General features: G+C 45.1%; 1 long non-coding RNA gene across 1 annotated transcript; it reads left to right on the top strand.

Moving 5' to 3' along the window:
• The first annotated feature begins 46 nt into the window (after positions 1-46).
• Positions 47-4,904, top strand: LOC129474466 (uncharacterized). The gene is made up of 3 exons (XR_008654545.2): positions 47-224; positions 1,016-1,171; positions 3,268-4,904. It is a non-coding gene; the product is annotated as an uncharacterized lncRNA (long non-coding RNA).
• Positions 4,905-27,603: the final 22,699 nt, after the last annotated feature.

Here is a 27,603-nt window from a genome sequence, read left to right as displayed (position 1 = left end):
ACTCTGGGTTGTCCTTTCACAACTCCTTATTATTCGATAAACAGACTTGTCACCAGCTTCCTCCTGCACCAGGCGGTCTAGGAGCTAGAGACGGAGCCTGGGTGACCGAGCCATGGGCACAACATTGCAGGGCTGCTGCCTGACAGAGATGTGACACGAATCCAGGAGCAATTTAAAACTTTCTGGCAGACACATTTCAAAAAGTAAAAAAGAAACAGGTGGAGGTAATGTTTATACTATTTCTTACTTAACCTAATATATCCAAAATATTATTTCAACACATAAGAGGAATCATTAATAACATAGGTTATTTTATTTTGGGTGTGTATACGGAGTCTTTGAAATTCCCTGTGTATGTGTGTGTCAGTTGTACTGGCCCCATTTCAAGCGCCCTGTGGCCACATGTGGCTGGTGGCTGTGGCACTGCACAGCCCAGCATTAGGGTGTGTGGGAGGATGGCGAATAGTGATCAATAATTAATATCAGGAAATTAGTCTCTCTGTTGGAAGTGAAACAGTATGGGATAGAGAGAGATGGTGCCACTGGACTTGGTCAGGGAGGTCTCTATGAGGCTGGAAAGGTGAGAAGCCCTGCCTAGACGGGAAACAGAGCCCCAGGCAGCGGGAAGGGCCAGTGCAAAGGCCCTGAGGTGGGGCTGGGCATGCCTGCTCCAGGAAGAGGAAGCTCCTGGAGTGGATATGAGCAGGGAAGGGAACGACCTGGAGTCTTAAGGTAACTGTGGGTGGGGCCGGGTGGAAGGTGCAGGGAGACCCCCCGGCAGGCAGTGGGGGTGTCAGGAGAGGGAGCAGCAGCTGCAGGATGAATGTGGGAGCCCACGGGTGTCTCTTGCTCCTCCCCTCTGGGCATCATGCTGCCAGCACTGGTCCTCTGCACTGCTTGGAAAACTCACCTGAGTTTAGAACATTGCTGTGAGTGAGGTAGAATTTACAGACAACAAAATATCTAATCTGGGGGATTTCATTAATGCATATACGTGTGTTACCACTTTGTCCAGACCTCTGACATCTGCCTTGCCCCAGACGGTGTCCTCCTGCCTCTGCAGCTCACCCTCATGCCCACCCTGCCCTGGCAGCCACCATCCTGCCCTGTAGACTCCTTTGTTGCCTGTCCTTGAGCTTCCCAGGAATGGAGTCCTGCAGAGCAAGCCCAGGTGTGTCTTTGTCCTTTGCTCAGTGTGGCTTTCCAGCGGGCCCTGAGTTCCTTCATTGCCAGGATTGTGAGTTCTCCTTCTCCCCAGACTGAGAGGACCTGATCAGCTGGGTGCCCTGTGGGGTGACAAAGTCCCCAGGTTGGGATGCTGTGGGCCTGGGCTGGAATGTGACTCCAGGAGTGGGGAGGGTGGAAGGAGGCTCTGAACAGACAGCTGCTCCCTTTGTTCTTTCAACCCCACCCTCCATGCCTGAAGGTGACCCTGTGGCCAATGCCCTTATGGTGAGGTGGCAGCTTGGCCAGAAACACCAGAAAACCCTGGGCCTTTGCAGGGCACCCAGAAGACTCTCCTGGGAGTGGTGGAGGTGAGGGTCGGCCAGGGTCAGCCCAGACCTGCTGTGATCCTGGGGCTCAGCCATGGCTGGGGCTGGATCAGCAGGAACCCGGCAGCGGGAACAATATTACTCATGGATGCTCATGTTCAGTATCAGGACAGGGGACCTTGTTACCTGAGGCCTGGTGACCATCTCACCCCACTGTCAATCCAGCACCCCTAGAAAAGCCATGCACCCCAGCAGATACAGCAGGTGGCCCAGATGGTGTTTACTGCTGGGTGAGGGAAGGAAGGTCTTCAAACAGGGCTGCACATATGCCTCCTAGTTAGACAGGAAATGGGGAGAGATTTTCAGAGAAGGGAAAGAGTGGGCAGCCCCTGGCCAGGTGCTTGTGAGCAGAATGGTCATCTCCCAAGTGTGGGAGTTGGTTCTTCTCTGTGGCTCCCACCTTCCGTGGCCACTGGGGTTCTAGTCTCAGGAGGATGTGTTGTGCAGAGGGTAAGCTGAAATACACACAAATCCCCTGTCTTTTGTGATTAGGAAGGAGGTGTAGGTCACCCAAATAGCAGAAGCATGGTGGTAGGTGGGGTGTGAGGTGGGAGATGAAGTGCTGGCCTATTTCCCTGTATGTGATTCCACCGCCGGTGGTCATCTTCTGTCAGGACATGCCCTGCAGGCACATGCTGCAGGGAGGGTCAGCTGGCCTGATGCAGCAACTTCTCTAACCCTTGTAGGACAGACACCAGTGTAGGGTGCTCTCAGGAGCTGCAGGGGCCATGTTCAGTGTGCTGTAATAGGAAGTGAAAGGTTACAGTAGCTGGGCAGCTGCTCCTGATATTTGGTGACCTTGAGCAAATGTTTTGCCTTCGCTGTGGTCATGTGTCTGGAGAGGTGGACTGCCTTGTAAACTGTTGTGCCTGGGCATCAGTGATAATGTTTAAACATGATTAAAAGTGACAGAGCAGCCTACAGCTTCAAAGACATGCTACACAGACCCAGAGAGAAACAATGGACCCAGGACTGAGCCTGGGGCCTCCAGCACCCATGTAACCTGGAGGAGTCCCGCTGCCCAGGAGGGGGCATGTTTCCCTTCTGCCAGGTGATGAAAGAGAAAGCCGTGGTCTCCCAGGCTGCCTTTTGACTATTGATCCCATTATCTGAATTAGTAGAGTGAGAAATGAGGTAAATGGCAGAAATTCTCTATAATAAATAAGCAATAATAACAACACTAAAAAATGCTATAATAAATAAATGACCAAACACATAAACAGCACCTAAAGGTGCAAGCGGTTAAATCAAGTTGGCCAAGAGTTGAGATTCTGCACTTTGGGTTTTGAGCAGTTAGCACTCAGTGTCTACAGTAGGAGCTTGGACTGAGCAGCCACGGGATTTGGTAACTTCTCAAAGGCGAAGCCCAGGAGCCTTCTTTATGGAGTGCCCGGAGTCCTCTGGGGTCAAGCCTGTCCCTTACACACAGGCTCCCTCCTTCTCCCCTCTCTCTCCCCAACGATGGAGGACATGCAGATGCTTCTAGACCGTAGGCCAACATTGGTAATGCATTTGGCTCCAATAGAGATGATGCCACATCATTAGGAAACTGATCCACACGGAGAAGCCTGCTGGCAGCTTTGCAGACTGAGGCGACAAAGGGCAGAGCCCAGGGTCTGCGGCCCATTTTGCACTTCATGGGGGGATGAGAATCCTTGGGACATTTCTGCTCAGGAGCAAATGTGTAAACGGCGCTCATCATTTTAGATTACAGGGTTAACATTTATTTTCTCAAGGAGTGCATTCACCAGAGCAGAGCCAGTGACTGAAGAACCACATCTGAGTGGAAGGGAGAGAGAGAGAGGCCTCCAGGGACACAGGCTGCTAGCTGGTGCTGCCAGGGCTCCACCTGACTCCCTGCAGAGGCCTGGCCACGAAGAAAACAGATGGCTCTGAGGGGGTTGAGCAATCCCTTTGGCATCTCTGAGTGGTCAGTTTCTTTTCTAGACCCACGTTCTTGTAACACTCCCCTCTTAGTGTTTCTGCAGCCTTGAATATCAGTTCCTTTAGCAGAGTTCAGTGACCCGGGAGAGCGGCTCCTGTTCCTGCCCAGGATCCTGCTAAGCTGACTCACTGGGTATTGGAGCTGGAGCCCCAGGCCTCGTGCTGCATCTTGTCAGAATCCTGCTAGGTTAGTTTAGCCAGCACTCTCTTCCCTTGATGTCTGCTTAGTAACTTTCCACCTGCTAACACCACCCCTCCACGCCATGTTCCTTGGCTATAAATCCCACTTATTCTTGTTGTATTCAGGGTTGAGCTCTGTCTCTCTCTTACTGCGATAGTGTTGACCCCCCACCGCGACAGTCTTGAATCAAGTCTCCCTTACCATTTTAATAAGTGTCTACAGAATATTTTTTTTAACAGTAGAAGCCAGCCAGGCCAAAACTCTGCCCTACCAGAAAATCCTGTTGCCAAGTAAGAGTAAGGGGCTTGGAGGACTAGAAGCAAACAAAGAATGAGAAGAGTGCAGATGGAGCGGGGGTGATGGGAAAGGGACAGGTGTAGGGTAAGGTGGGGCTGTGGGGCTGTGGCATGTGTTTCCCCCAATATTTAATTATGAAAATATTTAAACATGCATCAAAGTTAGAGTAATTTTACAGCAAACACCTATCTACCCGCTGCCATGATTCTGTCATTAATATTAGACTTCTTTTTTTTCTCACCTATCTACTGCTCTGTCCGTCTAAGCATCCTCAATCTGTCTTTTTAAAAATGCATTTTATAGTAGGTTACAGACATTAGTATACTCCACTCCTAAACACGTGTTAGTATGCATATCATTAACTAGAGCTTATCATTTATTTTTACCTTTTTCATTTGTTACAAAATGTACCTATAGCGAAATGCACAAATCTGAAGCATACATGTATGACTGAATTTTGACAGAGTCACACTCTATCAGATAGAGAGCATGATCACCCCCAGAAAGTTCCCTCGTCCCCTTTTCCAGTCAATTGGGGGCCTCACTTCTGAGACAGCCACTGCACCAATGCTTCATTCACTATTGTTGAGTTTTGTTTATTGCAGAAGTGCATGCCAACGTATTTTTACATCATGTAGACTTTTATGCTTGCCATTTTTCACTCAGCGTGATGTTTTTGAGATGTATCCATGTTAAACAGTATATTCATACATCAGTCTTTGATTGCCACACATGAGGCTCCTGACACTCGCAGCCCTGGATTTCAGGCAGCATTTGCTGTAGTGAGGAGGCAGCTCTCGAGCACTTGGAGTTTCTGCCGCTACTTCCCCTTTCTCCTTTCTAATCTGGACCAGCTGCCCTGCCTTACCGCCACTCTCCCTGCTCCTTCTCTTTCATCTCTCTCTTTCTCCTAAGATTACTTTCACTTTTTGCTCCAAGCAGAATCTAGAAGGGGGAAAAAGTGTCACCATCAGTGGAGCAAAACCCAATTTTCTAAGACAATGAACAGATTTCTCCAACTCTTCTCCATATTTGAAAATAAAAGTTCTTGTATTTTTAGAATCAAATTAGTACATGCTTATTATAAAATGAATAAGAAAATGAATAAAAGTGTAAGAAAGATAAATTACATGTGTGCATGTGAGTTTGTGTGCACACGCTTTTGTGCGTGTGCCTGCGTGTGTACACGTGTACATGTGTGCATGTGAGTTTGTGTGCACATGCTTCTGTGCGTGTGCCTGCGTGTGTACACACGTGTGCATGTGGGTTTGTGTGCGCACACTTCTGTGCATGTGCATGTGTGCATTTTCACCAAACTGAGATCATGTGGTGGTTATAATTTCATGTTGCCTTTTTAAACTTCATTATGTCATGAGCATTTTTCATGTTGTTAAATTGTCTTTGAAAGTTTTGTTTCATTTCCTATTCTGAGTATTCCACAGTTTAGTTTTTAATTTTTTTGCTAATGATAGACTTTTAGGCTATTTCAATTTTTTTTTTCTAGAATGAGTAATACTGTGACACACACTCTTACAGAAAAAAAAAATCTTGGTGCATAGGTTGTTTTCTTCCTAGAAGTGAAACTTTTGAGTCCGGGGCTACAGAATTTTTTTTGTTTGTTTGTTTGTTTGTTTTTTAATGAATCTCAAAAAAAGACTGCCAATAGCTCTTCAGAGAGAGACACCTGCCTCAGTCAGGTCCAGCTAGCCACGAGGCAGTTCTAGTGGTCAACTGCAGCATTCTGCGCTTTATCTTAGGTGTGAATGTTGGTGAGTGTAACTGTCCTCAGTTGTCATACTGGGCCTGAGACCATGGGTGGTCCTACCTAAAGGGCGGTGCTCTTTCTAGGCATCGTTTGCACCTGAATCACATCATGGTAGACCCATCTTGTTCTTATTGATCCTTTTTAAAAGGTGTTACCTTTTTCATTCTTTCACTTAGTTTAGTAAATATTCATTGAACACCTATGATGTGAGATTCTGACTTTAACGAGGTAAAAGTTCCGTTTGTGCTTTCAAGAAGTCCTGGGTCAGTAAGGAGAAAGCCATCTAAACAGATATTTCAACACAGCGTGGTGCAGGTCATCACAGGACACTAAAAGGTGCAGACACCAGTGCTGCGGCTCCAACCCCGGGGGTCTCCTGAGGCACATCTGGGGTTTTAACACCAACGCTGCACCCATGTCTCTAGCATGGATGTCTCCAGCATGAACTCCTGATGAACCTCCAAGTCCATCTCAATGCCCTTCTCCTGGATGGCTCCAGACACCTCAGGCCACCCAGGCCTTCAGCTGTACGTGGGGCCACCCCTCCATCTCCCTCACTCCCAGCCTTTCCTGCTCAGTAAGGGCTGCTCCACCTTTCTGGTTGCCCAAGCCAAAAACCTGGAGTCCCCCTTCACCAACTTCTCTTCTCACATCTGATTTATCAGGAAATGTTGCCGGTTCCACCTTCAAAACACATCTAGATGATCTGTTCACTGCCTTTACTTTCATGGCCACCACTGGGCCAGACCACCGCCAGCTGTAGGCAGCATCTGACGGGTAGCCCCAGCAGCCCATGCTCATCTCTGAAGCCCAGGGCTCCTTTTACAACCTCAATCGAATCACGCCACTCTTCTGTTCAAAACTCTCAGACACATGTGGCTCTTGAGCACTGAGATGTGGCTGGCACATTTGTGATTTTATTGAATATTCATTAGCTTAAGTTTAAAATAGCCACATGAGGCCTGTGGCTGCTGTGCTGAATGGTGAAGTTCTAATGGTTTCAATTCTCCCTCAGAGTAAAACCAAAGACCTGCAATGGGTCCACAGAGCCCTCATGATCTGCCTGCCATATTCTGACCTCCTGTCTTACTGCTCTTCTTGCTGCTCCTGGAAGGTAGAAAGCATACTCCTGCCTCAGGGCCTTTGCACGAACTGATTCTTACACCTGCAGATCTGTGGTTCTCTTCCTCACCTCCTTCACTCTTTCTATAAAGGTCAGCCTCAAAACAAGGAAATGTACAGCCAGTGGAAGTAGCACCAGAAACATCCAATGTCAGGCAGGTAATGGTTAATTTATGTCTAATTTATCCAAGAAGAAGGATTTTATGAAAAGAAGAATTAGTGTTAGCCTGAGTCCCCTCCTAGACCATGACTCCTTGCCTGTGGGGGTCCCTAAGTGGGCCCAAACATCCTTGGCCACACAGTATAACACCTGCATGCTTGTAACTAGAGCAGCTGTGGCCACATGGCTGTGCATGAAGCACTCGTGGTGATTTTTAAGATAAAGAGGAAATAAGTGGAAAATAGCTATTTGAGAAGGCTGGAATATGGGCCAAAGAAAACAGTGTAAAATTAAAGCATAGAGAAGTTTTTTCTGGGGGAAGAGAATGAATGTATCATGCTAACATATATGTCCAATGCATTAACCTGGTTCAAGTTAGCTTGCAGGAGTGAAAGAAAAATAAATAATAAAAATGAAAAATTTTATTTTACCTTCATTTATTCCTTCTCTAATGCTCTCATTTTCTTCATGCAGAACAAATTTTTGATTTATATTGTTTTCCTTCTTGAAGAACAAGACCCAAAATGATTCATAGGCAAGTTTGAGAAGCACTGTGTCAGGTGCCTGAGGCATGGCAGTTGGTCATAAAGGCTGGTAAAGAAAAATAATTCTGTTCCCTAAATTGCAGCTGTAGTAACTACAGGGACAGAATTCTGAAACAGCAAGAAATGGGTGGTTAGGATCCCTCAGACTCCTCTACTGCAATGTCCTTCATTTACCGGCACTTGAGAAAGGAAAGTAGTAGCAGAGTGTTTGAGACTGCATTTTTTACTTTTACTTTTTGAGATAGGATCCCACTCTGTCACCCAGGCTAGAGTGCAGTGGCACCATCTCGGCTCACTGCAATCTCTACCTCCAGAGCTCAAGTGATCCTCCCACCTCAGCCTCCTAAGTAGCTGGGACTACAGGTGCACGCCACCATATCCAGCTGATTTTGTATTTTTTTTTTGTAGAAATGAGGTTTTGCCATGTTGCCCAAGCTGGTTTCAAACTCCTGGACTCAAGCAGTTCACCTGTCTCACCCTCCCAAATTGCTGGGATTACAGGCGTGAACCACCATGCCTGGCCCCAAGACTGTGTTTTGAAAGATTTCCAATTTACAGAAAAGTTGCAAAAAGAGATGGTCAGTTTTATTTGTCATCTTGGGTAGACTATAGTCCCCAGGTTTTCAGTCAAACACGAATGTTAAGTGTTGTTGTCAAAGTAGTTTGCAGAAGTGATTAACGATAACAATCAGTTGAGTTTAAGGAAGGGAGATTATCCTAGATGACCTGGGTGGACTCGATGCAATCAGTCCAAAGGCCCTAAAAACAGAACTCAGTTTCCCTGAGGAGGAAGAAATTGTGACTGTGGACAGCAGTGTCAGTCTGTGCCTGAGAGCCCCAGCTGCCCTTCCTGAGGATTTACCTTTTTTGTTCTGCCAGCTACCACCACTGCATAAGCCGATGTCTTACAACAAGGCACACGTTGGAGATATTACGGGTTCTGTTTCAGACCACCACAGTAAAGTGAATTTTGCAATAAAGTGAGTCACACATACTTATTCACTTCAAGTACATGTAACAGTTATGTTTACACTATACTGTAGTCTATTAAGTTTGAAATAACATTATATCTAAAAACAATATATATACCTTTGTTTTAAAAATACTTTATTGGTAAAAAATGCTAACAATCATCTGAGCCTTCAGTGAGTTAAAATCTTTCTGCTGGTGGACAGTCTTCCTTCAATCCAATGGCTGCTAATTGATCAGACTGGTGGTTGTGAAGGTTGGGGTGGCTGTGGCAATTTCTTCAGATATGACAACAATGAAGTTTGGCACAATTATTGACTCTCCCTTTCACCAAAGATTTCTCTGTAGGCTAAGCATGGTGGGTCACGCCTGTAATCCCAGCACTTTGGGAGGCTGAGGGGGTGCGGATCACCTGAGGTTAGGAGTTCGAGACCAGCCTGGTCAACATGGCATGGCAAAACCCTGTCTCTACTAAAAATACAAAAAAAAAAAAAAAATTAGCCAAGCGTGATGACACAGGCCTGTAGTCCCAGCTACTTGGGAGGCCGAGGCAGGAGAATCACTTGAACCTGGGTGGCGGAGGTTGCAGTGAGCTGAGATCGTGCCACTGCACTCCTGCCTGGGTGACAGAATGCGACTCTGTCTCAAAAAAAAAAAAAAAAAAAGATTTCTCTGTAGCATGAGATGCTGTTTGATAGCATTTTACTCACAATAGAACTTCTTTCAAAATTGGAGTCAGTCCTCTCAAACCTTGTCACTGCTTTATCATCTAAGTTTACATAATAGTTTAAATCCTTTGTTGTCATTTCAACGATTTTCACTGCATCTTCACCAGGAGTTGATTCCATCTCAAAAAACGGCTCTCTTTGCTCATGCACAAGAAGCAGCTCCTCATCTGCTCAAGTGTTACCATAAGATTGCAGCAATCCAGTCCCATCTTCGGGCTCTACTTTTTGATAAATTTTTATTTATTTGTATTATTATTTCAATAGCTTTTGGAATACAGTAGGTTTTTGGTTGAATGAGTGGATGGATGAATTATGTAGTAATATGTTAATAAAACAATTCCTGGATGAATTATATAGTGGTGAATTCTGAGATTTTAGTGCACCCATCACCTGAGTAGTGTACATTGTACCCAATATGTAGTTTTTTACCCTTCACCCCCCATCCCAGCCTCCCATTTCTGAGTCTCCAAAATCCATCATATCACTCCTTATGCTTTTACATACCAGTAGCTTAGCTTCCATTTATGAGTTAGAATATGCAGTATTTGGTTTTCTTTTCCTAACTTACTTCACTTAGCATAATGGCCTCCAGCTCCATCAAAGTTGCTGCAAAAGACATGATTTCATTCTTTTTTTTTTTTTTTTTTTTTTTGACGGAGTCTCGCTCTGTCGCCCAGGCTGGAGTGCAGTGGCGCAATCTCGGCTCACTGCAAGCTCCGCCTCCCGGGTTCACGCCATTCTCCTGCCTCAGCCTCTCTGAGTAGCTGGGACTACAGGCGCCCGCCACCACCCCCGGCTAATTTTTGTATTTTTAGTAGAGACGGGGTTTCACCGTGGTCTCGATCTCCTGACCTCGTGATCCGCCCGCCTCGGCCTCCCAAAGTGCTGGGATTACAAGCGTGAGCCACCGTGCCCGGCCGATTTCATTCTTTTTTATGGCTGAGTAGTATTCTACAGTACCACATTTTCTTTATCCACTCATTGATCAATGGGTACTTAGGTTAGTACCATATCTTTGCAATTATTAATTGTCCACTTGTAATTATTGTTCTCTTTCTCTACCATATCTGCAATTACTTCCTCTACTGAAGTCTTGAGTCCCCCAAAGTCATTTATGAGTGCTGTAATCAACTTTTTCCAAACTTCTGCTAATGTTGATATTTTGACCTCCTCCCATAAATCACAAATGTTCTTAATAGAATTTAGAATGGATAATCCTTTCCAGAAGGTTTTCAATGCACTTTTCCTTGATCCATCAGAGGAATCGCTATCTATGCCAGCTGTAGCCATATTAAATGGATCTCTTAAATAATAAAACATGAAAATCAAAATTACTCCAGGATCTATGGGCTGCAGAGTGGATTTTGTGTTAGCAAGCATGAAAACAAAATCTCCTTGCACATCTCCATCAGAGCTCTTGGGTAACTAGGTGCATTGTCAATGAGCAGTGATTTTTTAAAGGATTTTTTTTTTTTTTTTTTCTGAGCAGTAGGTCTCAAAGTTGGGCTTAAAATACTCAGTAAACTATGCTGTGAACAGAAATGCTATCTTTGTTTTATCTGTAGAGCATAGATTTATCATAATTAGTAAGTTGTAGGATTTTTGAAATGGTAAATGAACATTGGCTTCAACTTAAAGTCACCAGCTGCATTAGCTCCTAACAAGAGAGTCAGCCTGTCCTTTGAAGTTTTGAAAACAGGCTTTGACTTTTCCTCTCTAGCTGTGAAAGAAGGTGGTAACTTCTTTCAATAGAAGCCTGTTTCTTCGACATTGAAAATCTGTTGTTTAGTGTAGGCAACTTCATCAATGATCTTAGCTAGATCTTCTGGATAGATTGCTGCAGCTTCTACATCAGCACTTGCTGCTTCACCTTGCACTTTTACATTATGGAGATGGCTTCCTTTCTTAAATGTCATAAGCCAATCTCTGCTAGCTTAAAACTTCTGCAGCTTTCTAACCTTTTCCAGCCTTCATAGAAGAGAGTTAGGTTCTTGTTCTAAATTAGGCTTTGGCTGAAGGGAATGTTGTGGTTGGTCTGATCTTCTATTCAGACCATTCAAACTTTCTCCATATCAGCAATAAGGTTATTTCACTTTTTCTTGAGACAGGGTCTTGTTTTGTCACCCAGGCTGGAGTGCAGTGATGCAATCATAGTTCACTGCAACTTTGAATTTCTGAGCTCAATCCTATTGCTTTAGCTTCGTGGGTTGCTGGGACTACAGATGCACATCACTGCATCTGGCTAATTGTTTTTATTTTTTGTAGAGAGACAAAGTCTCACTTTGTTGTCCAGCCTGGTCTTGAACTCCTGGGCTTAAGTGAACCTCCTGCTTCAGCATCCCAAAGTACTGGGATTACAGGTGTGAGCCATTGCACCAGGCCTATTTCACTTTCTTGCTATTTGCAGGTTCACTGGCATAACACCTTTAATTGCTTTCAAGAATTTTTCCTTTTTATTCATAACTAGGCTCTTTGGCACAAGAGACATAGCTTTTGGCCTGTCTTGGCTTTCAACATGCCTTCCTTGCAAAGCTTAAATCACTTCTAGATTTTCGTTTAAAGTGAGAGATGGTGGAAGAGATGGTGCAACTCCTCCTTTCACTTAAACACTTAGAGGCCAATGTAGGGTTATTAATTGGCCTATTTGTTTTTCTTTCTTTCTTTTTTTTCCAGAGACAGAGTCTTGCTCTGTCGCCCAGGCTGGAGTGCAATGGCTGGATCTCCGCTCACTGCAACCTCCGCCTCCCAGGCACAAGAAATTCTCCTGCCTCAGCCTCCCAAGCAACTGGAATTACAAGTGTGTGCCACCATGCCAGGCTAATTTTTATATTTTTAATAGAGATGTGGTTTCACCATGTTGGCTAGGCTGGTGTTGAACTCCTGACCTCAAGTGATCTGCCCGCCTTGGCCTCCCAAAGTGCTGTGATTACAGGCATGAACCACTGTGCCCAGCCTAATTGGCCCAATTTTGATATTGTTGTGTCTCAGGGAATAGAGAGGCCCAAGGAGAGGGAGAGAGATGGGAGAATGGTTGGTTAGTGGAGCAGTCAGCACACATAGATTAAGTTTGCAGTCTTATGTGGGTGCTGCTCATGGCACTCCAAAACAATTACAATAGTAACATCATTGATCACAGATCATCATAGCACATATAATCATGATAAAAATGTTCGAAAGATTGTGAGAATTACAAAAGTGTAACACAGACACATAAAGTGAGTACATGCTCTTGGAAAAGTGGTGCCAATAGACTTGCTCCTCTCTGGGTTGCCACAAACTTCCAATTTGTAAAAAATGCAATGTCAGCAAAGGATAATAAAATGAAATATGCCAGTATATCTCTTAATATATCTCTCTTACTAGGTCTGTAAGTTGGCATATGGTATTAATTTAACTTATATATGGATTAATACCATATACCAACTTACAGTCCTAGTAAGAGAGGTTGAACCCTGAGTGATACACATCCAAATGACAACTTTAGCATTTGCTTCTCTCTCTTATTTTATATATACATACATATAAGTATTTATATATATACACACATATATATATATACACACACACATACACATATACATATTAGAGAGTAAGTTGTAGATATTATGGCCTTTTCCCCTTAAATACTTCTGCCTCAGAAAGAAGTTCTGGCTGGGTGTGGTGCATTGGGGCCTCCCAGTACATTGGGAGGCCGAAGTGGATGGATCACCTGAGGTCAGGAGTTCAAGACCAGCCTGGCCAACAAGGTGAAACCCCATTTCTACCAAAAATACAAAAAATTAGCCAGGTATAGTGACAGGCACCTGTAATCCCAGCTACTCAGGAGGCTGAGGCAGGAGAATTGCTTGAACCCAGGAGGCGGAGTTTGCAGTGAGCCAAGACTGAGCCATTGCACTCCAGCCTGGGCAACAAAGAGCGAAACTCCATCTCAAAAAATAAATAAATAAATAAATAAATAAAATAAAAAAGAAAAGAAAGAAGTTCTTCTGAAGAAAAGGCTTTTTGGTACTTGTTGTCACATAATTATCAGATTTAGGAGATTTAACACCAATACACAATTATCTAATAGTAGTTCTTTTAAAAATGTCTCCAATTATCCCCAAGATATCCATTCCAGCATTTTCCCATCTGCTCCTAGATCAAATCCAGGATCTCACGTTGCATTTTGTATCATGTCGCTTTAATGAACATGCATGGGAAAAACTGCTGTCCTGTATTTGTCCTCCATGTCATTGACAATTTTTGAGGAATACAGAACAGTTGTTTTTATAATAATATTTTACATAATTTATAACCTTATAAATTTGAGTCTTTTTGTTTCTTGATGATTAGACTTAAGGCCAACACTTTTGACAGAAGCTTCACCTGGGTGAGGCTGTGTCCTCCTCAGTGTATCATATCAGGAGGCCCAGGATGTGGGTTTGTCCTGTTACTGGTGACATGATGTTGATCATTATTTAAGGCAGTGTCTGCAGGTTTCTTCATAAGTTTCTCCATACTTATTGTTAATAAGTAACCTATGGGGAGATTCTTGGAGACATTATAAAATACCCTGTGCACCAGTCACTTCCCCCAGTGGTTTTAGTGTCTATTGATGACTCCATCAAAGTATGTTATTGTTCTGTGGTTGCTTCCAGGCTTTTAAATGCTGTTCTTTGATTCAGCCTGCAGCAGGGTGTTAGGGAAGGCTCTTCCTTCCTCACACAGAGTCCCAAAACACTGGGCTTCAAGGGAGGTGGGGGTGTATCCCTGTCCACAAAATATTTTGTGCACTTCCTTTTTCCTGAGCAAGATAAAAGGTACTCTGGGCATGTTTTCTTAGGACACCTCTTTTTAAGACCTGAAGGTCTTATGGAAAATGGCAGCCTTCCGTTTTAGCTGTCAAAGTCTACAGGCTTTAACTATGCCGGCTGGTGGCTGGAAGTGGGTCCAGGCAACAGTTCAAAGTCAGAAGCCTGAGATCTGTGTCCTTCAGAGGGTTGGTGGCAGCTTGTGCTGTAATGCCTAACCTCCTTTTTACTAACCCTGTTTTTAGACTCTCCCTTTTCCTTTAATCACCTAGCCTTGTTTCCACCTGAATGGACTCTCCCTTAGCTAAGAGAACCAGACAGACTCCATCTTGGCTCTTTCACTGGCAGCCCCTTCCTCAAGGACTTAACTTGTGCAAGCTGACTCCCAGCCCATCCAAGAATGCAATTAACTGATAAGATACTGTGGCAAGCTATATCCGCAGTCGCCAAGAATTCGTCTGATTGATAATGCCCAAAGCCCCCCATCTATCACCTGGTAATAGTCTTAAAGCCCCTGCACCTAGAACTGTTTACTTTCCTGTAACCATTCATCCTTTTAACTTTTTGACTACTTAACTTCTGTAAAATTGTTTTAACTAGACCCCGCCCCCCCCTTCCTAAACCAAGGTATAAAAGTTAATCAAGCCCCTTCCTCAGGGCCGAGAGAATTTTGAGCATTAGCTGTCTCTTTGGCTGCCAGCTTAAATAAAGGACTCTTAATTCGTCTCAAAGTGTGGCATTTTCTCTAACTCGCTTGGGTATAACAATGCCTGGGCATCTCAGCCCTGGAAGGCAGTCAGGAAGGAGCCGCTAAAGGGGTGAGCCAGTAGCTGACTCTGGGACAGTCCAAGGCCCCCACACAAGACCCAGGCCCAGGCCCCGCCTCCCTATGGTGACCGTGCTGCTGAGCCGAACTCCAAGGGCTGCTGCTCCTCCAGCACCACGGTGACAGAGGATTTGATTTTTTTGAGACGGAGTCTCACTCTGCTGCCCAGACTGGAGTGCCATGGGGTGATCTCAACTCACTGCAACCTTCCAGGTTCAAGCAATTCTCCTACCTCAGCCTCCTAAGTAGCTGGGACAACAGGCGCTTGCTACCACGCCCGACTAATTTTTGTATTTTAGAGACAGGGTTTCACCATGTTGGCCAGGCTGGTCTCGAACTCCTCACTTCAGGATTTGATCTTCTTAGCCACTGTGGGCCTCTCCTCCCTCTCTCTTTCTACTTTCCCTTTGGCCCTCACCCATTCTCTGCCATCTGTGCTCTCTTATTCTGCAGTGGTGGCCACCCTTCCTCCACTCTGTGGCCCTGGGACCCTCTCCTTCCTCCTTTCCAGTGTCAGATCAAGGGAGGCCTCACAGAGACTGCCCATGGCTGACCATGCCCTAGAGGGTCTCACCCCAGTCACAGAGGAGACTCCTGTGGGGAGCTATTCCAGGCACCTCCCCCAGGGTTTCTGCTTTAACTCCTTGCGGGGAGGACCAGGCATTCATCGCTTTCAACCTGCACAGGTGATTCTAGAGTCAGACAGGAAGTGTCAAGGGCCATAGGTTAGAAGTTCAAAGCACAAGCTCCATGAGACAAGGGACTAATCTCTCCTCAGTCTAAAAGTCACATCAAAGATTTAGCAGTCAAGGATAGGGGGAAATTCTGCTCTGCATTTATTTTAATTCCGTACGAGGGCAGACCTGGAAGTTTTCTTTGGGATCTCACCAAGCCTGCTTGAGTTGAAAAGCAAGAAGCACAGGTAGCAGGTAAATTCAGGTGCTCTTGGGAGCAGGGGTTAAGTTGGGGCTATGAGCCACTGCCTGGATCCAAGTCTTTAAAACAGAACAATTGCACTAAGATATTAAGAATACACAGACCCACATCTTACCAAATGTTTTCATTTTCACAAGAAAAACATCATATGCTAAGTCTTAGCTGCAAATCCTGTGAAAATCCCAGAAGGCAGGGCTCACAAGTTCAGACTTGTATCACATGCACATTACAGAAGGCAGAGGCTTCTCTAAGCCCCAGGGCAGGTGGGTAATAGAGACCAGCACTGCAGCAAATTCCAACACGCATCCAATCACGGTCTCAGTTGGCTACCTGGCTGTGTTGAGAAGCCAAACTCTTAGCAAATGTTACTCAAAATTTGCAAGTCAGAAGTCTCCATTCCCACCCTCTGGTTGTGCTGACCCAAATCCCGCTGGCTAGGTGAGTCCAAGGGCTGTGTGGAGATATGGGGCCAGGAGAGCTGTAGCAGAAAGGCCATCCTATTATTATGTAGGTTTCTTTCTAACATAGCCACCATAGTGTTCAGGAAATTTAATTCCACATCACCCCAAGACTGTGAGAACTAGTGAAAAGAGGTCCTGATGGAGGGCAAGGGAGTGGGGATGACTTGGATGGGGCAAGGCTGGGAATAAAGACATAGAGGCAGGAATGGAGGGTGGGGCAGAAAAACAAAAGTTTTTAAGCTAACTTGCTATTTACCTGCACCCAGTCCTCTTATATGTGCTTCCTCATTTAACCTTCAAACAACCCCGCGTGAAATTTCCCCTGTCTTACAAATATTAAAACAGAAAACTGAAGACAAGCACATCCTTCACAGTTAGGCAGAAAGGGGATGCAAACCAAGTCTGTTCCTCTTGTGCAGAAGTGGAAAGTGTGCCAAGTGCAGAGACAGGGGTCTAGAAGACCACGGAGGAGGCAGATAGGGGAACTGGGAAGGGAGGGACCCTGCAAAACCAGGAACCCCACATGCATCAAGCCAGAGCCTGAGCAATGAGGGAGCCCCTCGTGTTTGCTTTGCCAACTGCGGTGCAAATAACAGGAAAATAACCTGGCCTATCTTTATTTGTGAGCACCCAGATATTCTGGCAATCATTTATGTAACCTTCAGCTTACACTTGCTTCTCAGTGACATTAAACTCAAGTCCTAAGATCAGAAGAGCTAAATCAATGACAAAACATGCTCAGGGTTGGTGGTGATACTTCAGGGAGAAGAAAAAGTTAGTGCAGAGAATACACTTTTTAATGATATGATCAGTGGTGGGAATCAAAATCTTATCCCGAAGGAGCTTATTAAAACAAAACAAGTAACTGATGTTAGAAAATGTTCTTTCTGGCTCCTTGTAGAATCCTTTGGGGATTCTGAAGCAAATTTCTTAAGCAGTCTGAATTCTCAACATTTAGTCCAACATTCTTCGTTAACAGGCCTGGGTAAATGCAAGCTTCGCCCCTTCCAGAATTTAAATTTCTCCTTATGAGAACAGAAGAGGGTAGAATAAAGGAGTTTGTTGTCAGCCGACACTCTTGTACTTAAGACTCAGGCAGAAATCTCAGGCTGGCACCATTGCCACTTCACTTGGCTGGAGAACAGCATCTGGAAGATGTTAGAAAAGGCCTTGCTGTGCTGCAGAAACCGGAACACGGGGCTTGGTCCAGGACTCAGCCCAGAATTGGCTAAATACACAACACTTTTGTAAAAGGGCATTGACATAGGCTTTTGTTTCTCCTCTGCTTCAAACCCCACGCACGCCCATTTGGTGCCCAGCCCTGACACCCACCGCCGCACCCCTACATAGGTGATCCGGACTTGGCTGCTGGGGCTGCAGGGTTGCCAGCCCGTCAGGCACGGCTCCCCCTGAGGACCGGGGGTTCCCTCAGCCCCCTCGCTTCCTGGGCTGCATTCAGAGGGCCGGTGTTGCCTTCTTTTCACTTCCTCACTGAGTAACTGGAAAAGGGCCAGACCTCTCCCACCCCACGGGAGGAAGTTCAGTTCTTTTCCTTCCCTCTTTCACTTCCCCCTGCCAAGCCTGGAGCACACGCGAAGGACCAGCCGAGGGCGGGCAGGCCCCTCCCTGTGCTCACCAGCAGCTGGGCAGCCTGGGCGGAGGGGAGCACCAGCAGGAGAGGGGTCCTACAACTCCCAGTTTGGCAGAAAGGCCTCCCCGGGAGGGGCTGGGAGCTCGCCCAGCAAGGGCAGGCACTTCCCCTCCCTGTGGCCACTTGGCCCTGGAGGGCTTCTTTGGAGATAAATCCCAGAGAAGGGGAGGGGAAATTATGTAGCTCAAGAAAAAACGCTATGTGGAGTCCCATGTACTCACAATCTCTCTGGGGGAAACTAGGCTTCACCGTCTCAAGGTGACAACGAAATGTCCTAACCCCGGGCTGCCAGCAGCACAGGGCCATGGAATCCAGGGAGAAACAAGCTCTGAGCTGAGGGGTGTGTAAAATGCAGGTTCTGATTCGATAGCTCCGGGGCGGGCCTGAGCTCTGCATTTCTGATGCTCCCAGGGATGCTGATGTTGGTGGTCTGGGGACCGCTCTGAGGTCAGGGCTGTGGAGGGCAGGCACCAGGCTGAGCAGCGGCACTGCTGGTGCTGAGTCAGCTCTTCCCTCAGCCCCTGAGGTCTGGAGTGCTCCCCGTTGGGAGATTTACTAGTTTTCTTGCTTGACTACCCCGGCATTAACAGGTACGGTAAATGGGAATACATGGCTACAGTTGAGTTGTAGTGGGCGAAATGTCCAGTTACCTGTTAGCTGCAACCCTTAACAAGCAGAAGTGAATAATCTATTCGGCTACTCCACAACACAGAATGTGTGCCTATGTTTCGTATGATAGCACGAAAGTAATGCCTTAGAATTACCAATGACTCTGAAGCTTCCAGTTATTTTAAATGTGCCGTCCTAGTTATCTCTTGGAAATACATTGAGAAAAAACAACCCTTTCACAGTAGCCCAGTGACCTTTCTACAAACTTACACTTGTGAAGGAATCTTTAATATTTTAGATCCTTAGACAAATGTAGTATTTTACTTTAATTTTCTGAACTGGACATTTGCAGCTTTAATGTTTAATTCTGGGGAGCCAAGTCATGTCTAAACGAGCTTCTTCTTTGAGATCCCCCCTTTTGCATGTTGTGGAAAAAGTCAGAGCTTCCCCTGTACGGAAGCTGAAGAAGCCAGATGCCTTGTCTTTCTGGTCCCAAAAGGTAGGGCATGACACCTATCTTTGGATCAACCAATCAGATATTCCAATTCTGGATTTTAAATTGGGAATCGAGTATATAAAGATACGGGACTGTGGGCTAGGAGAGGGGAAATGCCATGTCCACGTGCCAGGCTGTGGTGTTGGAGGGCCTGATGGCTGTCCCTCATCCATGGCGCTAGGTGGCAGGGCTGCAGCTTGCTCACCAGGGAGGCGTGAGATGTGACCTTGGTCCTGCTGCAGCGGCATGCCCACTCAGTCTGCGATCACTTGCCAAGCCTTGTTATCTAGGTTCCCATAGGTTTGTGAACTACCTCACTTCTTTTCAAATGAATCTTTTTTCCTCCTAAGTCAATTGGGCTTGGTTTTATTTATTTGTAGTCAAGCACCCTGGAATGTACCATGCTTCTCACCTTTAAAAAAAAATCCCATTACAGGTATAAAAGACAGCCCGATTAGTTTCCTTTCTTTTTCGATTCCTAACTGCTGATTCAGTAACTTCTGGGATTCTCAATAATTTTTAGCATAATAAAATAACATTACTGCCATCATACGTATATTTAGAACACAACTTCATGTCATTTGGTGTGTGATTCCTAGAGCATTATTTGAGTGTGTATTACATAATCTAATAGGTATCTTTTCCAATGAAGTATTACTTTGCTGGATGTCATATGTCCAGCAAGGCATGGCTCTGTCTGCTTGAGACCCAGATATACTAAGTCCAAAAGGGTAGCTGTGCAAGGAGAATCTGTGTCTTCAAATGTTAGCCATAGTGTGCTTTCATTAACAGAAGATCATGAATACCCCCAAGGTAGCTGCTGGGCATCCTGATAATTCATCAGGATTTCCTTTGCAGATAGTATCGGGCATACAAACCAATCACATCATCACAACGTTCTGTGATGTGTGATCAGGTATCTTCTAAAGAAACTTAACTGCTCACTGACATTGACAAATAGATGCCACAGAAATGCCCAAGGATTTTAGAGCTGACAAATAAAACGGGAGAGTAGAGTACCCTGGCATTTACTGCAAGTTTTACATTTCCAACTCATCACTTCGGTGCAAGGATTGCATTAATAGTACAAGCAGCGTGGGCCAAATGATCTTGTCATGAAGGTGAACAGTTAATTTTACTGGAACTTGTGTGAAAATAAAAATTTTACCTGGAACTTAGTTGTGTAAAAATAAAAATTAAGAGGCTAACACCTTTAATGCCAGAATACAACACAAAATGGCTCCATTGCTTGATGAGTAATTGAAGGAATTTCTGGAACTTCCTACAGCCCTGTTAGAGTTAGTAGTTTAGGAAGTGGTGTTTGGGCATGGAGTTAAGGCCACACACACACACACACAGACATACACACAGACACATACACACAGACATATGCACACACACACACACACACACGTTCCCAGATCAAGCAAAGGGTGGAGCTGCTTATTCTCTCAGCCCAATAACGAGATGCAGATGAACTGAGAAAGAAGAGTGTTTATTTCTGTAACCAGGTACGGGGAGAAAGAAGGCCAGGAAAATATTGCCAGACCAACTCAAAATCACAAAGTTTTTCAGAGCTTATATAACTTCTAAGCTATATGTCTACATGTAAGTGTGCAATCATCTAAAGACATGAGTGATTAACTTCTTCTAATCTATAACTGAAGTCTGAGTCCTGAAGACCTTCCTTTGGAGCCTCAGTAAGTTGACTTAATCTGGATGGGTCCAGGTGCTGGGGTGATTTATCTTGTCTCCTGCTAAATCATGGAGGTTTGGGGCGTTCCTTCAGACCCCAGTAAACTTGTTTGTGGAGGTCTGGGGAGTTTCTTCAGACCCCAATAAAAACTTGTTTAAACCGGTCCTGTTAAGATTTCCTTCGTTATCTTGTTATGCTTCAAGGCCAGGAAAGGCCTGGGCGAAACTCTTGGTGGGCTTTTGTTACATTCCAGCCTTTGTATAAGGGGACTGGCTCTCTCAGCTTTTAATATTTAACTTAACCACTCAGTCAGAGCTGCAACAGTTGTTACAGAGACCTGCCTGTTCAGCTGTTAGTGAGACCTGGCCTGCCACACACAGACACACACACAGACACACACTCACAGACACACACACACGTATACATGCATACACAAACCACATACATACACACTGTATTAGGGTTCTCTAGACAGACAGAACTAATAGGCTAGATGTGTATATAAAGGGGAGTATATTAATGAGAATTGACTCACACGATCACAAGGTGAGGTCCCACAATAGGCCATCTGCAAGTTGAGGAGCAAAGAAGCCAGTTTGAGTCCCAAAACCTCAAAAGTAGGGGAGCCGACAGTGTAGACTTTAGTCGGTGGCCAAAGGTCCAAGGGTCCCAAAGCTGAAGAACTTTGGGTCTGATGTTCGAGGGCAGGAAACATCCAGCACGAGAGAAAGATGTAGGCTGGGAGGCTAAGTCAGTCTGGTCTTTCCACATTCTTCTGCCTGCTTTTATTCTGGTCTCGCTGGCAGCTGATTAGATGGTGCCCACCCAGATTAAGGGTGGGTCTGCCTTTCCCAGTCCACCCACTCAAAGGTTAATTTCCTTTGGCAACACCCTCACAGACACACTCAAGAACAGTACTTTGCATCCTTCAATCCAATCAAGTTGACACTCAGTATTAACCATCACACACACATAGACATACACATACAGACATACACACAAATACATACACACACAGACACACACACATATGCACACATACACTCATACACCCATATACACACAGACATACACACAAACACACATATATAGACACATAAACTCACACACACACACATAGACATACACATACAGACATACACACAAATACATACACACACAGACACACACACATATGCACACATACACTCATACACCCATATACACACAGACATACACACAAACACACATATATAGACACATACACTCACACACACACACATATGTATACACATGCACATACACATACACACATACATACACACGTGCACACACATACACACACAGACCCACAGATACACATACACATACACCCACTCATACACACGCATAGGCATACACACATACAGACATACATGCACACATGCACATATACACATACACACACAGACACACACACAAACACACTCATATATACACAGAGACATACATACCCTTATAAAAGTCCGGCTGGGCTGGGCCTTCTCAGCGTGGGCTGTGCCCCCAGCTGGGGGAGAGGCCACTTTTGCATGGCCTTTTCCACCTGGCCTGCCCTCCTCCATTCTCTGGCCTCTGGCTTCCTGCCTATCCTTATATAAACGTCTGAATCTTAGGTTTGGGCAAAGCAAGTCCCTCGGAGGAGCTTGGATTGTGGGAATGAAGAAACTGAACAAGATAAGGGCTTAGGAAAACTATGGAAGCTTTGAGATTTGTCTCCATTGCGAGCTGGATGGAAAGAGGCTTCACAGGGCCTCCGGAATGCAGGACTTCTTAGAATTGGCTGCCCTGAGACCTAACATGAACTCAGAACTTGATCATTCCATGTGATCGAATTCGACTCCAGCTATGGCTCAGCCTCATGGTGAGTTATGATCACAACACCCCTGGCAAGCCAAAGGTGGGGATGGAAAAGAAAAAACTCAGGCAACATTAATATAAGTAGAGTGGTTATATGGGCCAAAGGTGAAAACTGCAACTTGGTTGCATAGATTCAAGTTGCCCTGAAGATATGCTCCAATTCGTAGCAGTTGCAAGTGAGTTTTTAAAGAAAAAAAAAGGCCATTTCTAAATTGTTTACCAAGAATTTACATTAAGTTAACATATGCTGTAAATTGGCTATACGTATTTCCAGGACAGGGAAGATAATGGGTGAGACAGGTCATCAGGAACAGAATGCCTTTAAACAATTGCCCCTAGCCATGAGTAGGAAGCTCATGACTAAAGTCCCACACTCATGTCTCTCTGGGCCTGATAGGTTTCGTACACCTCGCATAGCCCACACTGCTCTGGCTATTTTTCTGTGGTCTCCCAGGCATTGGAACCTTGGGAAGCGAGTCTGCTGCCCATCTCTGCTCATCCCAGACAGTTGCAATTGTGGAGGGACCCTCCAATGACATTGGACACTGGAGGCCCAGAGAAGGAAGTAAGCAGAGCTGAGAAGGGTGTGTTTCTGGTTTGCAATTTCATTTTAATTTCTGTTATCTCTGATCTGGCTTACACATTATATGATTTTAAACAGGGACGTTAAACACTCCTCTGCAACAGCCCTGCTGTGGGATTCTTGTTTTTGCGGTCATGGTAAAAATCAACTTTTTTTCTTGGTTTTAATTTTGAACTCACCTTCTTTTCCTCATTTGTTTTCTCCTAAATGCTCAGGTCTTCTGAAGAGAATAAAATAGTCCACTTAAAGCAACACCAGAAGTCTCTTGGGATATATGCGAGGACACTAGCTCCCTGTGTATGCTGGAGACCTTGGACAAAGTTCCCAAGTCATATCCATAGCTACAAGGTGTCAGAAGAAAAGATTACAACACATCCCGTTTAAAGGTCTTTATTGGCTTTTGGTTTAGATGCTAGAATTGGGCAATACATCATTCATAAAACAAAGAGTGTTTGATGAGCGGAGCTGAGGAAGAGGAGGGCTGAGGACAGCAGACAGAGGACAAAAGCACAGGTATTCATCTGCTTGAAGAGAGTTAAATGCTGTCCTCTTAATCCGAGAGATGGGCAGCTGTTAGGATTTGCAAAAGGAAAACTATTTGTTTATTTGGAGACAGGGACTCGCTCTGCCTCCTGGGCTGGAGTGCAGTGGCACAATCACGTCTCACTGCAGCCTTGATCTCCCAGACTTAAGTGATCCTCCTGCCTCAGCCTTTCTAGTAGCTGGAACTAGAGGTGTGCACTACCATGCTGCACTAATTTTTAAAACTTGTAGTAGAAACAATGTCTTGCTATGTCGCCCAGGCTGATCTCAAGTTCTTGGGCTCAAGCCATTCTTCCACCTCTGCCTCCCAAAGTGCTGGGATTACAGGCATGAGCCACGACAAATGACCAGAAGGAAATATTTAAAGCTCTTGTTTCTAGTCCTTGTAGCAACCATCTTAAGTAGTTGTTATGGAACACAGCTTGTTATGGGGGCAGCCAAGTGTTCACTTGGAATAAGAGTGGAGAAGATGCACCATGGAAAATGGGATAACTCATGCATTAGTCAGCTGCTGTTCCCTAGGAAAAACCTTAGCATCTCGGGGGCTGACAGCAACAAGCTATTCCTGTCATGCTCTGCCGCCTGCACATGGGCTGGGGGTCAGTGGGTCTGGTGCTGGCTTGGCTTGTGTCTTCATGCTGGGGCCCATGCTGAAGGGGTGGTGCCTGTTTGGGCCAGGTTCTTCTCATGGAGGCTCAGAGGAGAGCAGGAGGACCAGCCTCTCACACATGCAGGGTTAAGGGCTCTGTGTTTGTCCCATGTGTTAACATCCTATGGGCCAAGAAAGACCCATGACCATGCACAACGGCAATGGGGGTCTACTCTGCATTTTCTGGAGAGAGGCGCTGCTAGCTGCGTGGCAGAGGGCATGGATGTATACTGTAGTTCCAGCGAGGGAGCCAGCTGTCCATCCATCCTGCCACGCCCCCGTGAATCTTGGAAAAACACTGCTGTGACATGGCACATATGCGCCCAGAAAGCTGATGGAGTTCATGCTGGCAGTGGTTGGCTGAACTCCTGCTATCGAGGCTGACTTTTCTCTGTCTCCTCTCTTCCATCCTGGGATTTCTGGGAAGTGTTGGCTTCTAAGGAGTCCTCCAAATGCAGACAGCTCCCTTTTCAGGACCTCTCTTTCTTCTCTATAAAAATGAGCAGGTCAAAGTCCACGGCTTCAGAGAGTCCTTTTTAGGCCTATAGTCTGTGATCCATTGATTACTGTGTTACTCCGGATGAAGAATTTACCCCCTTCTACCTCCATTCCCACCTCTACCCATTGCTGGCAATGTGGCACCAGACTCACAGGTCCATCCTGGTGGGGGTGTGCATGTGGGAGAGGGGGCTTATGGTGAAAACCCAGGAGGAAACAGAAGAAGGGGGCTGGGAAACAGTAGTGACCCCCTTGAGCTGCAGAAGGAGGTGCAGGTAGAGTGAGGAGTGGGGAACGTGGCTGTCCCTTGTGAGGCAACACATCTGGTGGAAGCAGAGGGCACTTCTTCCTCAGCCTCTGCCCATGCATTCTCTCCAGTGCCCCAGTCCCTGCCGTCTCACACCCCAATTCTCTGCTCCAAGGAACAGTACAGGGTGTGGACGCTGGTGAAGCGCATCCTTAGTAACCAGCTTCCCTGTAGCTTCATGGTGCTGTGGCTTGGCTAGGAAGTCTATGCTAGGCTGGGAAGCATGAGCCGGGACCCTCCAACAAGCTGAGCCCACAGGCCTGTGAGTTCTGGGTGGGGCTGGGGTCTCAGTGCTGAGGCAGCGCTTTGCTGTATTTTTAATTTTTTATAAAACATAAAAAGATGATGGAAGTATGTCTGGAGGACACAAGAAGCAGCTTAAAGGGGCTCTCACTAGCCAACTCTGAGATAATTTAAACATTCAAATAAATGATAGTAACAGATTACAACTCACTGAATAAAATAAGAAACCGTGAGTCATCTAGATCTATGGATAAATAGATGATTAACAAGTAGAGAGATGGAAAGATAGTTACAGATAAAGGAGAAAAGTTCTTCCTTGGAGTAAAAAGAATGCCATTAATAAATATAGAAAAAAATGAAGCCATTTTATTTTTCCATATTTATTAGAAAAGAAGTAATAATAAACTTCTTAACTGTAGCTTTGAAGTGACTTCAAACTTACAAAAAGCAGCAAGAGTAATATAAAGAGCTCCTGTACACACCCATACCCTCCCACTCCTCACATTCTGTCTCGCGTGCTTTTCCCTCTTTCTATATGTGTACGCACTGTTACAGCGTTTCCTCAGCCATTTCAGAGGAAGTTGCAGGCGTGACTCCTTTTGTTCTTAAACATTCTCGTGTGTGTCCCCTAAGGCCAAGGACATTCTCCAGCACAGCCTCAGTGCAGTGAGCAGAATCACGGCACTAGCATGGGTCCACACTGTCGTCTAATCTGTCGTCCATGCAATTCATCAACCGTGTGTCGTTGTCAGGTGGCCTCAGTCTCCTCTCATCTGAAACCATTTCTCAGTCTTTCTTATCTTTGTGATCTTGTCATTTTTGAAGATAACTGGAGATTTCATAGAATGTCCTCAGCCGGGCTTTGTCAATGGATGAGATTCAGGCTATGCAGATTTTCAGAGGAGAATTGTAGATGAGATCTTGTGTCCCTCAGTACCTCCTACCAGAAGGCCATAACCTCGCTGTCCCCTGGCTGATAGACACTAACTTTGATCTCTAGGTTCAGATGGTATCTGACAGGTCTCTCCACAGTACAGCTTACTTTTCTGTCTTTTATAGTTAGTAAGTGTTTCATGGAGCAATACTTTGAAATATGTATTTATGTCTTAATTATCAGATTTTCACGTTTGCTTTCTAGCTTTAGCATACAATAATAATTTCTGTTTGAATCAATTGTTATTATGATTGCTTTCAAATTGTATTCCTAACTTCAGTTTTTAAAAATACTTATACATGGCATTCATTCTACTGCAAGGAAAAACTTTTCTCCTTTACCTCTCTATCCATTTATCTGTTAGTCATCTATTTTTCCATAGATCTATCTGACTCATGATTTCTCATTTTACTCAATGAGTTAGAACGTGTTGCTCTTGTTTATTAGAATGTTAAAATTACCTCAGAATAGGCTAGTGGGAGCCCCTTTAAGCTGCTTCCTGTGTCCTCTTGACATATTCCATCATTATTTGAGCCTATCCTTACTTTCTGATATAACAAGAAGTCCCAGATTTATGTTTTACTTTCTCTGATCCAAGCAGAAAATCAGTGGTTGGAATCTGCAGTGAATGCAGAAAGCAATTCCCGCGTGGTGCCTGTACTCACCGCTCCTGGAATGCCGTGAGGCCTCAGTCAGTGGTTCTCAACCTGGGGCAACTTTGCTTCCCAGGGCACATTTGGTAATGTCTAGGGATGTTTTTGGTTGTTCCAATTTGTAAGGCAGGTGCTACTGGCATTTAGGGAGAGAGGGCAGGGATGCTGATCAACATTCTGCAATGCACAGGACATTTCCAGGAAAAGAATTCCTAGGTCTCAAGTGGCCACAGTGCAGAAGGTGAGGAACCTTGTTCTGGGCCTTGTTTGTTGGTCAGTGCTACAAAATACACACAAAAACATACCCACGTGTAGATAGCTATTGTTCTATTACCTATTTAGGTATTAAAAACTCTGATTTAATATTGACACCAAACCCAAAGCAGTGAGATTCTTTCCAGTCCCCTCCTTTCTATAGTTGTGACTCCTTTCTTGGACAATTATAAACCTTCATTCCATTATCATCAATATATTTACTTGCTTTCTGTTTACTAGAACTCACAGAAAGTGAAACATTATTCTAGACCAATGTTTCCCAATTTATCTTCACAGGACATTCTCATGGTTGCTGATACATGTTAGCCCTTCC

The sequence above is a fragment of the Symphalangus syndactylus genome, chromosome 24, assembly GCF_028878055.3.
Source record: "Symphalangus syndactylus isolate Jambi chromosome 24, NHGRI_mSymSyn1-v2.1_pri, whole genome shotgun sequence".
Lineage (NCBI taxonomy): Eukaryota > Metazoa > Chordata > Mammalia > Primates > Hylobatidae > Symphalangus > Symphalangus syndactylus.
Note: the sequence above shows the minus strand (reverse complement) of the source record. Positions and strands in the feature narration are given on the sequence as shown.